We start from the raw sequence: 17,131 nt of genomic DNA, 5'->3' as shown, positions 1-17,131 counted from the left end.
TGGAAGCCCAGGTTGCCATATGATGTAGTTAAAAAGAGTATGGGATAGAAACAGAACACATGGACACATGGGGAAGACTTCCTCCCCATTGGAAAAAGCCTGACCCCCACCTCCCCTAGTCCAACGCAAAAATGCTGCTCAGTTAGTCAATGACTCATTCCAGTGTTTTACCCTGTATATGGACAGTCTTATCTTTGGAGATGTAGGCAGCCAGATGTATGGTGCAAGTCATACTGTTGTCATAGTTCAGTTCAGGATTATCCTTCTCTAGCCAGTTCAGGAAACCTCTTCCCCGTGAACTCCAGTTTCGTGACTGAGTCTATCAGGGTACTCAGGAGGTTCAGAACCAGTTGAACATCTATGCTGGAGCTAGCCAAACGCACCTCGATCTCAGGCAGCACCAGGTTAGTTGCTCTCATGGTCAACATGAGGGAAGAGTTGAAGCTGGGTGCTGCTGGGGTCCTAAGGTTGGATTGCAAGGTCATCTTCTGCAACCCCAGTCCACGACTCCAGGGATTGTGAGGTAACAGTATGGGAGACAGTGCAGGGTGTCCCACAGGGAGAATGTTCAGATCTCCAAGACATGTCAGAAGGGATAGAAGACAATTACCTGATTATTAGCAGCATCTAAGAACTGGCAAGCACTCAAACAAACATTTAGGATTGATATCAGCAACAAAACAGATAAACCACAATTCAAGACACTTAGCAAATGTTAAGAAACACATGGAAATTTCTATGCATCCTTCCATGACTAATCTCCCAAACTTCTAAGTATGTACACACACACCCCCACACCCACAACCTCCCCAAACACATGGTTAGGTGCACCACCCTCCTTTGGGGTGCTGGTTCGCCAGCACATCCACCTTTGGGAAATGTGGGTGCTCTACATACACACTACCCACTAATCCACCTACAGGTGAGAAAAACACCCCACAAGCCCCACCACACCCCACAGTGCCCATTGACATCAGCATGCTGGCTGCACACAGTTGGCTCACACCGTCTGGCAGCACTGGACTACTGCTGGCAGTGTTGGTGTCACTCACCAATGCAGGATGATTGACAAGATTTTATTGCAACGTAGGAGGCTTTGGTGAACATGGCTGAAGGTGAGCAACTGAGATGAAGCTCAGCTCATTTTGTCTCCTGAGCTCCTCTTTGTCATGTCAGAGTGATTCCAGCTAGCTGGAGCTGCTGCAGCTCAATCATGATGTTGAGAAGAAAGACATGTTGCTTCCAGAAAACCCACCCTCAAACACTGTAAGAATGACTTAAGATAGACCTCAAATGCTCTTGGACACCTGTACAGAATAAGTGTGTCATACTCTGAGTCATATAGATATGGGAAATTAGGAAACAGGGTGCAGCATAAGAGATCAGAAAGACATCTTCAGTCAGGGGAGCAGGGGTGAAGAGTGCTACAGCAAGAGCTGCAGTGAGGATCATGTCTGCAGCTTATGCCAGCTGACATTTGTGAAGTTGATGAGTTGTGAGCCCAGAGTAAAAGCACTGGCACATGCCCTGCAGAACACAATTCCAGAGGCAATGTTCTCAGCTACAGGTTGAGGATGAGGGCACATGCTGAGAAATATTGAAAATTAACTGATCAAGACAACCAACAGTTTAGGAAACAAGTTACAATTGAACTTTTAGTCTTTCCTCTCCTCCATACTAATCAGTCACTTGTTCCAAGGCTGTCAAGGTTCTCTCTCAGAACCTCTGTACCCCATCCTTGCTTACAGAGTTTTCAGGTGTTCTTTTTTTAAGGAAAAAAGGAATTGAATTAACATGCTGAATGGAAACTGTCATTCAGTCTCAGTTGTTGACTGTTGCATCTTGTTCTCTGAACCTCTGCGTGCCTTGCCTTGTTAAAGAATAAACTCTTTGGGAAAAGAACCGTTCAAACCCTTGAGCTGTAGTGAGAAGGAACAGTTTCTCAACTGGGCACAGAATTACCAATAACAAAAATATCCTTTTTCTGATTTACGCTTGACAGTTTTCAGAAGTCATCGTCTTGTGCACAAGTTGTGCAGTTATGGGTGAAAAAAATAGCTTATATCTATTTGCATGAGAGATGATACATTGTCAAGTAAAAAATTATAATTAGTGATAATGTATGAATTGAATAGTGTTCCATGCTTTGGTGTTCAGACACTGATTTATGATTTACAAAAATAGCTTATAGCTATGATCTCCATGCTGTTGTTATACCAAACCAATATTTCATCTCAATCTGTACATCCCCTGGGAATTTAAGAGCCATCTGAGCATGCAATCATCTAGAAAAGGAGAAAGCATTGCTTTTATGTCATGGTTTATTTTCCTTCCTTAACTCCAATTTCTGCCTTGAAGTTAGACCAGCTAAAAATGAGTTGTGCAAATGTTGTTTCTTTGCACTTTGTGATGTCTCTGACAAAATGATCTTTAAATTCCATTTCCAGAGGAATAGTACAGTTTATGCTTAACAAAAGTAAGTTTCAAAAAGTACAGTAGGGAACATTATATTCTGTCTTTGCCTATGTTGATGCAAGGTGTCATTGATTTTAAGCTTTCCACTGATATCAGACAAAGCAGAGCTTTTTGTCTGAATCAGCTACACTTCAGAAGTTAAAATTGGAAGGAAAATGTATTCATACCTCACTGTATTTAGTTCCACAAACCTAAACCTGGCTCCCATAACTGTCAGTTACTTAGGAAGCTTTATGCACACCCACTATGTTTCATAGTTTTGTGTAGGCATTGGAGAATACTGTGGCATTGTTTGCTCCTGGTTTTATTCTCTGAGGGTCACAGGAACATTGCCTTAGGCTTGAGCCTCCAGGTCTCAGTTTAAAATTTTGGACCTAAAAACTCCAGGGGAAACGAAGGGCCAAGCCCTTGATGTTGCAGAGTTGCACTGTGATAAAACGCAGCAGTGTAGGGTTGTGTTGATAAGGCCTCAGGGTAACCAAGCTCAGCCCAGGGGTCTGGATCTCCACATGGGCTGGCTTCCACAGAGATCTCCGAGCCTGAAGGAACTGGATGTGACAAAGCAGAGGGAAGGCCCAGACTGAGGTTCTGGGCTCATCATAAACCTTGGTCTGGTTGGCATTTTAAGAGGATGAATATGAAAATGTTGCATAGGTCTCATTTGTATTCTGCTGTTTTCCAGTAGTACATGAAGGGTCTGCATTTGCACACGAATTCCCTTCGGGAGTTGAACTGCTTCTGTAGCTCTCCTGAGGGTGACGTGGAAAATGGAGTAGCTACATTTGAATTTTAGATTTCTTGTATTACATGGGAATTAGGCTTTATTGATAGTGCTTTAGATGGTCTAAATGCTGGCACTAGCTTTCTTAAAGCACACTTCACAACCACCTCATATGCAGTGACATAGCTATCACATATGATGTGACATATGAAGAAACTGTCATGGAGGACTTTTCATACATTCAGTCCCTGTTAATATAGAGGGCAAATCAATTTGGGTTTTTTGTTGTGGTTTTGTTTTGTTGTTTTTGGTTTGTTTTTTTTTTGACAATCAGTGTCTTTCTGTGGAAAAAATAATATGCAATAAGCACTGTGAGTGGGATGACCAACCAGACCTAAATGGATAATTCTTATTTGATATTCCCACCTAATGCATGGTTCACTTGGCAATCACAAGGTCTGAGTATCTTTTAATACTCTTTCTTGGATGTGAATATGATACATTGTGCATACAAGAAAAAATTAAATGCTTTAACTAATAATGTTCTTAATGCAGTGAATGCATTACAAAATATATCTTTTTTCACCTCTCTTCTAATTTTGAAGATACTTGTTATATGAATATTAGTATTCTCCCTAATCCTGGTATTAAAAACTACCCGTTATTTTAATGTGCACCATGACATCCACAGAGCAGAAAAAACACACTTTTTCTGCTGCCAGTTGGTTCTTCACCAGCTTGTTTTGCAACAGATATAAAGAGCTCTGCCATACAGCCATGCAGGGAAACTAATTTCATCAGCAGGCATGGAAGTGTAGTTGCCAGGTTTTTGTAAGCCAAAATCTCATGACACCTTTTTTTTGGGAGGATCAGCACAAGTCAGAACATCTCCTTTATTCCTTGGCTAATCTCAACATTTAGTGAGAACATGCGAAAGTAAGAACCACCCAAAGAATTTCTAACTTTACTTGGCAAGTGAGGAGGTATAAGAAATACAGCCGAGCCAGCAAGACTTCTAAGTTCTACTGTGATAGATCTTACCAAGAGAAAGTACTGCAAAGCTGTCAATATCTGCTTGTAAACAGTAGAGCTTGAAATAGGGAAAACATGTTTTTTCCCCTGTCAGAATGGCACAAAGACTTGGCTGAAGCCCTTGACTGGCCTATCCATCTGGCTGATGTGAGAAATGAGATATCGATTTTTCTGATACCATACAATCAGAAACTTAGAGAAGCCACAAAGCTAGCAAACAACACAGTTTATTACACTCTAAATGAAATGTTGGAGAACTTTTGCAATGCACATCTTTCTATTTACCAAACACAGCTGAATTCACATTATTAACCAAAGAAATGTAGAACACACACTGCTAGGTTGCTTCTGGTGAGAACTGATGTAGGTAGGAACCGGCTTAAGTGCTACAGCTTCCCATGTTACAGATTATTTGTTCCCTGAAAGGAAATAATTCCTTTGTTAAAACTAAGCTGTAAGTCTGCAATTTTTCAGAATCACTCAATTAAATTAGAAACACAGTTGCTGCTCATTTCAAGGAAATGAATGCATCCAAATCTCTTCTGTATCCTTGAAATTATCAGTCTAAGCATCAATTTAAGAATGGTCTGTTATGTAGAAAATAGTGCACAAGAGAAAATCAGAGTGGAAAATATAATTTATTGTATATTGTATTACATTACATTACATTATATTATTTTATGAAATCACAAGGTAAAGTCAAGTGTACCTAGAGGTACTTGCAAGAAATTAAGATCGCAATATTAATATCAATAACATAAGATACTTCATTCTTTCTACTCAAAGTCACTAACCTACAAGAGCCAAAACAGAGTAGTAGAAACATTAGTGGGAACAAGAACAACATGCTGCTGGCTACAATATTTGGCACCAGGAACAAGTTTGCATTATTTTATCTCTGCTAGAGAGACATGGTGGCTCTGAACTTTCTTGATAAGCCAAAAAGTCCCAGAGGGCTGTAGTTTCCCATAGGAAAAATATCCTTTAATCATAGACCATATCTTTTAATGATAGACCAGCACTCATATCCTAAGCATCTGTTCTGCTGACTGCCGTTACTTTAAATAGCCACAACATTAGCCTGCCTGAATTTAAATAAGCAAGGGGATAAATAGGCCTTTTTTCAGTTTCCAAAACTGTTACCAGTGAGATGGACAAAACACCAGTGTGACGGCCACAGTGAAAGGCATGATCCCAGGAGGAACTGCCTGCCCCTGGCCCCCACAGTCTGCAGGCAGTGAGCCATTCTTCTTGGAGCGCAGGGGAGAACACAATGCTGTTCCTGACGAGTGGCTTTCTGGAAGAGTTTCAGAGCAAGCCAGTTCAAAAGTGGGAACACTACTCAATATTCCCCCAGAAAACCCAAACATAAATGCAGAGTGATCCTGACCCTGCAATCATATGAGAGAAGATAAAACAAGCAAAACCCAAACCCAGGAATTCACATAAATAATCCTCACAATGAAGGCACAAGAAACAAGCTTCATCATCTCTACATGTATCTAATGTGAAGAAAACATGTGAGAGATGGAATCCAATCCTGACCAGCACTAACCTGAGAATGTGTGCAACCCCCTTCTCTGTGTCCCAGAGGTTTTTGGTCAGGGCTGTGTACCCCATCCTGAGGCTTATGCTGCCTAACCAGGGTCTGTGGGTACATCCTGGGTACATCACGCACATTCCCTGTAATGAAGTTAGAAAATGTGCAGTCCCTTCAAACCCTGTTTGAAGGTCCCCTACAGTTCAAGATTGTGTCTGTGCCCCACAAAGGCAGGTGGAGACTTCCAGTGCCCATACCACCCTAGGAATGTCCACCAACTCAGGAGTGGTTTGCGGACAGGCATTAGGGCTGAGATTTCTTCTTCTTAGCTGGATTGTACAGTTGGGTTTCCTTTTTTTGTAGGTAGGTCCTGTCAAAACCAAGAAAGAATGAGGGCTTTCCCAGGAAGAGGGAATAGATATGCTCCATTTTTTTTACCTGAAATATTGTGTCCAAAACAATCACTGCCTTGATGAATAGCCCTTACACTGTTTTGTTGTTCAGAAGAGTGCAACTCTTTAGCTACAAGCTATTCTGTCCTGGAAAACTTCACAGAACTTGACACTCGCTTCCTTCTACTGAAGCATTTCCATTTTTCTTTAAAAAATCTGTATATCAGTGAGAAGTTCATAAGAACGTCTTCTCTGGCTTATTTTCAGTGACATTTTTTGTCAATACAGAGTTCACTATAGCTGACTTCTGATGAGAGTTTATAGCTGCAGTAACCATGTAAGATCCAACACGAAGTCTTTCTGAGCCAAAAGTCATTTATTGCAGTCTTGGATAGGGGAGGGTTGGGAGTGTACGGTTACATGACAAAAGCTGCTCACACACCCTCAAAGAATACCACAGTTTGTGGAACCCCAATAACTCCCTGATCAGCACCTCCTGGGGTGTTACAGGGGCCACTGGCCCATGAAAGTCTCATCTCTGCAGACCCAAAGTCACGATGGCTGAGCGCCAGGGGTGGACCATGGTGTGCCCATGGTGCTAACACAGGGCACAATGAGAGCGTGTTGTCAGTGCTTGTGCCTGGTCAGCACCAAGCTAGACCAGCTGGTAAGTGAGGCACCTGGCCTGGGGGCCAAGGAGGAATGTCTCTGGGAGTGAGGTACGTGGATGGATTCATGATCTGGAGGTAGGGAGCTGTGGCAAGTTCCTCACTCTGGGGCTGTTGGATTCATCACTCCTAAACAGGAGTGGCTTACTTCAGCCCTTGCTTTTGAGAGATGGTCAAAGGCATCTTCCAAGTATATAGATCAGGTCAGACGTAACTGAAAAGACGCTTGTTTTGGCTCCTATCAAGGCTTCAGCAGGAACTAGGTGCTGAGCTGTCTAGCACATCTAGTTGATGTCTATTTGTTTGGAAGGTATGCATGTGTTTGAATGTGTCTCAGCTGTACTTCCAAATAGAATATTAAACAATATATCAGGATGGCATAGTTTCAAATGAACACTTCCAACCATATAAAGAAAGTCAGATGCCTTATGTTCCTTATGACTTATTGTCCAGCAAAGACGTGCCAGGAGGATTTCTCTCTATTTTCCAGTCTGGTGTTGTTCACTTCTATTGAGTTGTGATGCCATTTTTTCCCCTCTAGCTTTCAGATTGAGGCCTAGAAGTGTATTTGTTCTACTAGGTTTGGAGTCATAAATAATTGAAATGCTGCAAGATATGGAAGTTTTGATTGGCTGATTTCTACAGTGAGGAGAGTAAAGTGGTTGTGACCTTCTGGCTCTATCTGTGACAAGCACAAAACTGGGAGGTAAGAAGGAGGCTCAAAAGCATGGAAAATGAGCCACTCCTCTCATTCTTGCAATGTATAGTCTCTACCAAAAGCCCTGTTGGCTTTTCCAAATATTCCTGAGAGACTTGTTTGGTTAGGTTTGGTTTTAGTGGTCAGAGAACATGAAAGCAATGCAAGACTAATGAATAAAAACATTGTGCATACAATGCCAGGAACCTCAACAGATAAACACCTGGAACACAGAAAAACAAGATCAGGGAAAGGAAAACGGAGGATGAAAATTGCCCAAGCTGAGCCTTTGGTTTGTTCTTCTGTCACACTAATGGCCCTCAAAGAAAGATGAGCAGTCCTTCAGATAGAAGTGAAGAGAATAAGTCCTTTGGTTTAATTGTGGTGCAGAATCAGCTCCCTTCTTGGTCATTTGTGCTGCCTGTGTAAGTTCATGCCCTCTGCAGGGTTCACTGGCTTTAAATCTTCGAGCCAAAGTAAATCACTTTTGATCAGAAAGGGAGGAGCAGGTTCCTTACCTTCCTGTTATCACCTAAACATGGGAGAGACTATCACAATAAAAGCCACCATGATGCCATTGTTTCTGCTCATCTGCTCATCTGCACATCGAATGCTTTCAAATGGTTTATTATTTATGGAGACAATTTTAAGCCTAGTGTCAAGTATGTTGTTCTTTTTGAAAAATCAAACCACACTATATTAAGCATGAATTGTATAGAATTTTTTACATTGTTAGTTCTTGATGCATACTAGGAAATGCACTTTGCAATAAGTCCTTAGTGTCAATTTTTTATTAATGCTTCCCCTGTAATTCTGCATTTGTTTCTAGTGTAGATTGGAAATAAAATGGGAGTTCTTCAGTGGCTGATACAACATTTTTGAACCTTCACAGATGTTAATGAAAGACTGTGTGGCCCAGTGAATAAAAGCTACTTAGTAAGTTAAAAATAACACTAAGATTATATCCCATGTAGATTTTTTTAAATTAAAAATTATTTATTAAAATGTTACTATTTGCCTGTAAGACAATATTTAAAAAAATATTTAGCAGTCCATGAATGAAATAAGCAAGTGCATGATCAGTTGCCATTCTGTTATTTGATTAGCTCTAAAGCTGTGTGGGTTGGGAGCGCTGACAACTTGTTGTCACTGGGCCCTTGGTCTGTGACATTCAGCTTTCTGTCTCCTCAGAGGCATCCACTAAAGGACATTTGAAAGTCCCATCCACAGCACTCGGGGGCACGTTTATGGTAGGTCCTTCCTCTTGTCTATCACATACCTTATGGTAACTGGACATCCAAGAATGCAAGTGTCCTGGGCAAAAAAGAAACCAAGCTAAAGACAGCATGGCTAGGCTCTAAGCACTCAGCGAGGAGGAGAGAGGTCTTTTTTAAATCAGATTAAAAAAGAAGCATAGGGAAAAAGAAAAAGGGGGGGAAAAAGGAAATTCTGCTCACAGAAATGTGCAGGGGGTAATGGATGGGCACTTGCTTCCTAGGCAAGTGAAGAAGGAAACAGAGAAGGGTCTTATATTCCAGGCTCCTCTATCCCAGAAGAGCACTGAGACATGCCACTGCAACACAGCTTGGCTGAATACAACTTCTATTTAGTAGTAATTCTAGTATGTCCCAAGCAGCCCTTGAAATCAAACATTCATCTTATTCATTATTATTATACTGCTTTCTGAAAATTTACAATGTTGAAGCAAACATTTCAGCAAAAAAATTCTCAAGTTCTATTCATTTCTTCAGGCTAAACATTGTCGGATATATACCTTACAAATTCAGGCCATGATAAATGACTTTGGTTTAACATATTATGCCACCATCCCACATCAAAACCATTGCTAATTCTAATAATACACATTATCCAGTGATCTTATATATCTATTTTTATTAAATACATTGAAAAAATGTTTGCTGCTTTAATGGGGTACGTATGTAAAACTATAGCATAGGCCAAGTAGGAAAGCAATATAGATTTGAGGAACTATGCTACTGTGCAGAGCTAAAGGTGCAAGTGATTAAGAAATTGTACTCAGAGTTAAAAAGCAGTTTTATGCCAGAATAAATGTAAATGAGCTTTCTTCTGCCTCAGGTGTTTTGGATATCGTTTTCTAGGTTTGAAGCTATAATTCTGACCATAAAGGAGGGAAATTATATGCAGTGCACAAAGAGGATAAAAAATTTGTTCCATTTGAACTTTTGCTATGAACTAAATAGGATGTGGATCAGCTCAGGCTGCATAACTAAGCGCAGTTAGGAAATGTTAGCTATGTTAATGGGCGAGCAGACATTTATAAGGGAACCTCTGGGAAAGTAACCTTCTTGCTAAGCCATTGAAGATACACCAACAGGTTGCATCAGTAATTGGGGGCACCAAGGCATACAATTGGACCAACTGGACCCCTCTTTTCACATCTGTGGTGTTTCAGTTACAGGTCTGTGAGTCTTTCTTGTTCTTTGTGTCAGTAATTTTTTGCATAGCTGCCCCTAACTGTGCACGCTTTGAAAATCTGCCCCTAACTGTGCACTCTTTGAAAATCTGCCCCATTCAAATGGATCTTTTCCTCCGGGACATTTCAAAGGACACAGCCAGGGCCTTCCTGGCTACCAACCCAAGCTCCCTCTCAGAAACCAGACCACCTTTAAAACAGATTTGACTTCTTTTCTTTTTGCCTCAGTCAGACAAATAGACTAACTTTATTTCTAGTTGACATAATTTTCAAGTTTATATATATTTATAGCCTCTTTGAACATCATCCCTGTGGAGAAAGTGATGGAAGAGCATGTCTGCACTGTGCCAGATATGATGTGTAAGTGCTCCAACCATGCTAAAACAACATGGGTTAATAGCACTTCTTCATGTAGCATGTGAGTAAATATTTCAGTTCCTTGGTCCTAAGATGAGGAAAAAGTCTCCACAGACTTCTCTGGGTCTTGGATCCACTCCCTCATGTCTGTTTGGTATCTCCTTGGCTGAAGGTCACAGCCCCTCAAGACAGCAAGCTACCAGTTGGCAGCATCTGTGGCAGCTCTCCTACTGCTGCCAGGCCTCCATGACGGGGGGATTTTATCAGAAGTAGGTGCATTTAACCCAAACCAGTACTAAGGGTGTGGCTAGACAGCCACAGGCAGTGACCATGTGAAGACCTTGAACCACAGTGCAGTAGCTGCCCCAACCCACTGTAAGGAAGCCTACAGAGAAGACAGCTGTACTAGAGCAAAGAAGAGGTCAGCAGCCTCCCTAAACTGCTCTGCACCATCATCTGAAAATGTGTTTAGGTGCCTTTAATCAGTCGTGCAACATGTCTAAAGCTCAGCACCAGAAGTTTTTCAGTCAAGGACACTTTTTCATCCTGAGGAAGTTTTTTAACAGCTGACCAATATCTGCACTATTCAGTCAGTGCCTTCTCAGGATTTTCTGGTGTAGATCAGTACAGCGCTTGATAAATACGCTATATAAATTCACTTCTATGTTTTCCCCTGATCTTGCTTTCACTAAATCTAGGGAAAAATTTATTACCTAATTCACTTGAAACCATTCTGTATATTTATCTTTGAACATGAGAAGCATTTTGGTTACAGTGAAATTTCTGGTTCTCTATTTTCTTACAAATGTCCATGTGTCTTAAGTTTTGATTCACACCATGCAGGCAATGAGTGCAGTTGACCTTGTACTGATTGATTTTTCAGAATCCAGGTTTATACTTACAAAGTAGATTAATGCAAAACTGCTGGAATGCAGCTGCAGAACACAATAAAACACAGAAACTATTAAAAATACTAAATCAAACATAAGTTTGCCTTCTCTAGTATTTGTACTGGGCCAAAGCTCTCTGTAGGATTTTCTTCTGCTGACCAGGTGTGTATGGAAGGATATATTTCATATATGAACCTTAAATTCTAATAGCTAAAAAAAATCAAATCCAAAAGCTGAGAAGCTTTATGCACAAGCGGATATTACCCACAAGAAGCAATTCAAATACATGAAGCATACAAAAATCACTTGAAAGCTATACGAATGACAAAAACTTGCTATATAAGAAATAAAAAGATCACGTAAATGGGCTGTATAAATGTCTGAATATCTACAGCTTTGCTGGGAACTGATAAAGCATTTTAAATTTTGGTGTAAGACAATTCAAGAAATTAGACCTGTGAGTGTGAGGGTGCAAACTGGCAGATTTTGGAAGATGCTTCTGTTAAAAAAATCCCACAACTGGATTCTTGGTTTGGTTTAATCCTCATTCAAAAGGAAAACAAAGATAATTAGAATTTCAGCAATCACTCAGATTGGTTCAATTCCCAGAACAATGGAAAACACAGAAGAGTCTGAACTGTAAAAACTGGAACTAAAGTAAGAATTTGGCTACAAGTTTATCCAAATTCAATGACAATCGCAGTTTGTTAGGAACATATAAAATGCACGGTGGGAATATATATAATTAATTTTTTTTAAAGGGATGGTTAACGCTGGCTAAAACCTCTAAAGCAACATGAGTGAATTCTAGCCTAAGGAGTGAAAAATTCCATGTAAGAAAGTTTGATGACATGGGAGAATAAAATCACCAGTGCTGCGCTGAGACAGGTCAACACTGAAAGTAATCTGCCAGGTATTGATATTGGTGCCCATGGATGAGATTCATGCGGGAGCAGCACATCATTTCCTCATTGTGACAGGGATGTTAAAAGAAAGTGCTTTTGCTGCTGAGGATGGAGGCTGCCCAGAGTTGGCAGGGACTGTGGTCATTGTGCAATGCATTTTTCTAATGTGTTGTACTGGTTGTGGTAGGATCACAGGCTGGTTTTGGGTTGCATCTCTTTTTCCTTTGAAGACAACAGAAGCTGAGCAGCCTCTCAAGTTTACCAAGTGAGGAAAGAATAATTTCTTCCTCACCTGCTGTGTTCTTCAAAGGAGCATCAGGGCCCATCAAATGTAATTATTACCAAACAGAAACTTAAAATGGAAAAATAGCCTAATTTAAAATAGATCATTTAAGTAATATCAGTATTACCCACTCAGCTGGTCACTGGCAATGTCTGCATGGCAAAATTTTCACACTGCCTTCCTTAACTTGCCTTTGATATCCATTTCTCACCAGCCCAACCCAGCTGGGTAGGAGAAGAGGAGCTGCCCAGTCCAGGCCATGTAGGCACCAGCTGCAATGCTGAGTCCACAGGCATCTCCCCAAAGAAGTCCTGCAGAGGGAAAGCTGGCCATGGATGGGGCTTGGTCTCAGCTGACTTGGGTAACTTCTGCAGAGCCATGTGATCATGAAACACCAAAGCTGTGAGAGAACTGCATTTTGAGGTGTGTTAGTGAGCACTCACATTTTGTTCACAGCCAGCGGGAATAAGGCAAACAAGATTTTTGCCTTGGAAAGTTGGGTCATTCTGTCACAGCTTATGGAGGACCCAACAATACATAGCTAATAAAATAGCAGCACTGCACATTTAGGACTACACCTTTAGGTAGATGGTGCTACCCCCTCCTGCTGGACTGGTGCCTGCAAGCTTGCCTTGGGGAAGGATGCTCCAGTTGTGGTACAGTGCCTGCTTCAAAGGGGGCCAGTCCCAACCTGCTTTGTGATGGTCCTAGGCATTTTTTACATTTTCACCAAAGGCACTAAGAAGCTAAACAGAAAACAGCTGTGATTCACTCAGATGAAATATCCAAAAGCAGCAACAGATGAGGAGCTTCTTGTAAAAACTAAGGTAATCATGCAAAGGATGCATCCCTCTTCTTGTTCAGATCAGCAGGCATTAAAAGAGGGGCAGGACCGAGTTAGCATGAGTGGGTTTGCTGGGGTTTTTTTTCTGTTTTGTCCTCTCTCCTCTCCATGAAATTGTCTTCCCTCCCCAACACAAAATTGTACCCAAGTCTTTACTTTTTTTCTGTTGTTCCATTTAGACAGATACTCTACCTGTGGTGATGCAGTTCTAGTTATTCTGGTTTTCAGGTATGACTCAGTCATAAAATAAGCCCTTTAAGAGTTTTATTTTAGGGTTCCAAGCAATACTGCTGATACATAAATGACATACTGGGAGTTACATTTGAAGCCTAAAATGAGATTACCAAAAAAAACAAATTTTAGGATGAAGCATAATTATTGAGTTTGGCTCTCTTATAGCTGAAATATATGAGATCAACAGATTGTTATGGTTTGTAGTAGTTAAAGTTTCAAGTTACATAAATAATCTGTGAACAGGTTAGTACAATATAGGGTTGCAAATCTCCTGCTATTGTAAACAATGCCTGTTTGGTATTTTCCAGGCTAAGTAAACTCTGGCAATAAGAAAATACTGATTAGTGCACACCTAGGTGAATAAGTGATTTCAACAATTGATTTTTTTTTATCATTTTGCATTAGCATCTTACTGACAAAAGGAAAAAAGTGAAATACAGTAACATGCTAATGGCCCTTCACATGGCTGTTAAACAGCCACAGAGATCTGAGAAACAGTTTTTAACATTGTCTTTTTCTTTTCAGGCCCTCTCTAAAATGCTTTTCCTTAATCAAAAATCCAGTGGTACACTTTGTCTTTTCTCCCAGGACAGAGATTTGACGACTATGCTAAAGCAACAAGATGTTTTTAATTTTTAATTAGAAATCAAAATAGCAACAGGAGAGACAGCCAGGATTGTGACTTAGTGAATACAATGGTGACTTGGGTAGAAGACATGACTGCAGTGGGCTTTTTACCAGTACACTGAAAAAGAGACACAGGCTACCCACTCAGGAGATGCCAGAGCTGTTCTAGTCTTCTTACTCATATTACTCTGAAACATTTTCTTCATAGAGTTGGCAAAAGCTAGCTAGTGAGTTTTAGCTTAAATTATTAATGGGTTTGGGGACAAGTTAAACTGCATTTGCCTGTAAGTAAGTTACACTATTAAAAAATAACTAGCAGAGCCCTACTTTAAAGCTACTGCTATTTTTATCTGAGAAATCAAGGGACTCCCCTACTGTTGAGAGGCCATGTGAGTTGAGCACTGCCATTTGCTGCAGTGGCATTCTCCTTCACTTCGGAGAATCTGTGGAGGAGGAGATCCTACCCCATACACATCCTGCAGTTGAAGTCAGCAGAATCTGGGCTCTGTGGCTCATGAGATTGCTCCTCTCTGAGGTGACCGAGGGTGAACCTGCTATAGGCCAATGGAGTTAATGGTAAGATCCTATGCTGGAAATTAAGGAGGGCACTTTTACAGCCCTCCATAAACACACACAGCCCTGCATAAACACACACTTTTAGGCATCCTATAAAAATGCAATGGCTACTATTGACCTGGTAAATTTGTGAGTACCAGAAATTTGCAGGTGCCCAGTCAGATCCCTTTTCAATGGCTGCTGCATTTTGTCAACCTGTTTCACCATAGCATTGAATTCAGCATTGTAACTGAAGATATCTCTGCTGTTTTATCTGTAGGTCTATTAACTTAGGGCAATTACTCTGCAGAGAGGTGACAATTCCTTTATGGAAGTTATTGAATTCTGGTACTGCAAACAGTGCATCAATAATGAAAGGCCAGTAAGAGAGCACAATGTACCTGCATCATTCAGAAATGTATTTTTTTTATGCACTATATTGTCTGACAGATAATTTAGGCCTGTAAATTAGACATCAATTTTTAATAATATTTAAATTTACTTTCTAAGGAAAATTAAAAACATGGGCTACTAATTACTGGCTTGGCTGAACAGGAGGCAGATGGGGAAGAAGAAGTGAAAGGGAATGAAAATGAGGGTCACCGACATGTCTCCCAACTGATTAGTAACCTTGAACACTGATAAATTAGACAATATTCACTGAACCCATTCTCATTTTTTATTTAGCAGAGACTTCCAGCTTTGTTCAGAAGTATGACTTCTGCTCTTTACATACATGTAACGCTGAGTGTCTCTCCAAGGATTTGATTCAAGTTTTGGTTATTACCTTGTGTCTCAATTTTGTGCTTTTTAACCTTTTAGTTAAAAGGTTAAACCTTTTAACTAAACCTACAGTAAGATCCTACAACACTCAGTTCAGGGTAGGCAACAATAGAAAAGTGGTGTTTGTTTTCCATCTATATACCATTTTAATTTTGATTAAAAGCTGGGATTAAACACCAGTATTATTCTGCCTTTGAAAAAGGACTGAGAAAACAAATTTGGACATAATTTTCCTTCCAGTTCTCACATTTGTTACAGGTCTAAAACCAATGTCAGAGGATGCACTGAACCAGATTAGGGCAGAGACACTTGTCTCACCCGTAACTTTTCTATCCACTGACCCAAAACAGGAATGCTTACAACTCTTCTGTAGATATCTGCCTCTACCAGCTCCACTGCTTTTCTTCAGAGCTTTCTGCAGCCTTTGCCAGAGCCCAAGGATTCTGTTTCTCTTTTCAAAAAAAGAACTCTGGTCTTCATTCACTTTCTATGTCTATCTTCTACCTATTCTTGAATGAAATTGCAGTGCAGTTCTTAAATGCACTTAAACTTCTGCTAAACTTCTGCTAAATTTCTTAAACTTCTGCTAAACTTTTTCTCAGAAACAGGTATCTAGCTGCTGCTGAAATCCACTGGAGATGTGTCTCAGCATCTGAGGGGAAAACATGACCTCCTGACAATTACTAGCGGGCAAGAAAACATGGTAGAGAAAGCAGCTTGTTTTACAGGGAGCTAACTCTCTTCTTTAAAAACTGTGATTGCAGCTTGCCAGGAATGCAACAAAACACTAAAAACCCTTGAATACCTGTTATTTATGGAATAGAGTTTACTTGGTCTAAGAATCTTTGTAACTTTAATTGTAAAATGTAAACTATCCATTGGGCTCTTTTTGCATTTTTTTTTTTTTTTTAGATTTTTAGTTTCTTGCGTTTGTTTGTATTATTTGCATTCAGTGGCCTAGCACCTCTTGCATTCCCTAGTTCAAAAACATCCAGTACTCAGTAGACACTAGGGTTCAAGGGAATACCTACCAGATACATGGGGTTTCACGGGATTCCTTTTATCTCTTGCTATATGTAAAACACTGTGAAGTAGCATCTGTTCACAGGAAATTATTCTGTAAAACCACATACATGGACTTGCCTTGTAACTTAATAATACACAGGGGTAATATTAATGGAAGTTTTGCCTGTCCAGGTTGCATGGCAGCCTACTGAACTGGTCAGGGAGATGCCGAAGAGCAGCAAGGCACTTTGAAAAGAACATGACTACTAAAGCAGTTTTTAAACAATGCTGTTATCTTGGGCAGTTTTCTTCTCTCCTCTTTGCCTCCACTGTTCATGATACATTCCTTACAAATTCAGCCTTTTCAGGCAATTTGTAAGCATTGCTTTATTTTTATTTCTCTTTCAGAATAACATAGCTTTGGTCACATAACCTCTTTTATTTACTGCCCCAACAGAACACTAGTGAAAATCAGGTTTGCATATTGAAGTAATCCCCATGCATTAAGATACTTCACACAAACAATAAAAACAGCTGCAGAGCTTACAGAAAACAAACCAACCCATGGCAGCTGGAGAGAGGAGGAATTTGGAGAAGATCCCCTGTAAGTCTGAACAGATGTAAGTCACATGTGAATGGTCTGTACTGACTGTGGGTGACAACATCCT

The sequence above is a fragment of the Manacus vitellinus genome, unplaced genomic scaffold (genome assembly GCF_001715985.3).
Source record: "Manacus vitellinus isolate BGI_N305 unplaced genomic scaffold, ASM171598v3 scaffold_5_pilon, whole genome shotgun sequence".
In the NCBI taxonomy this organism is placed as follows: Eukaryota; Metazoa; Chordata; class Aves; order Passeriformes; family Pipridae; genus Manacus; species Manacus vitellinus.
Note: the sequence above shows the minus strand (reverse complement) of the source record.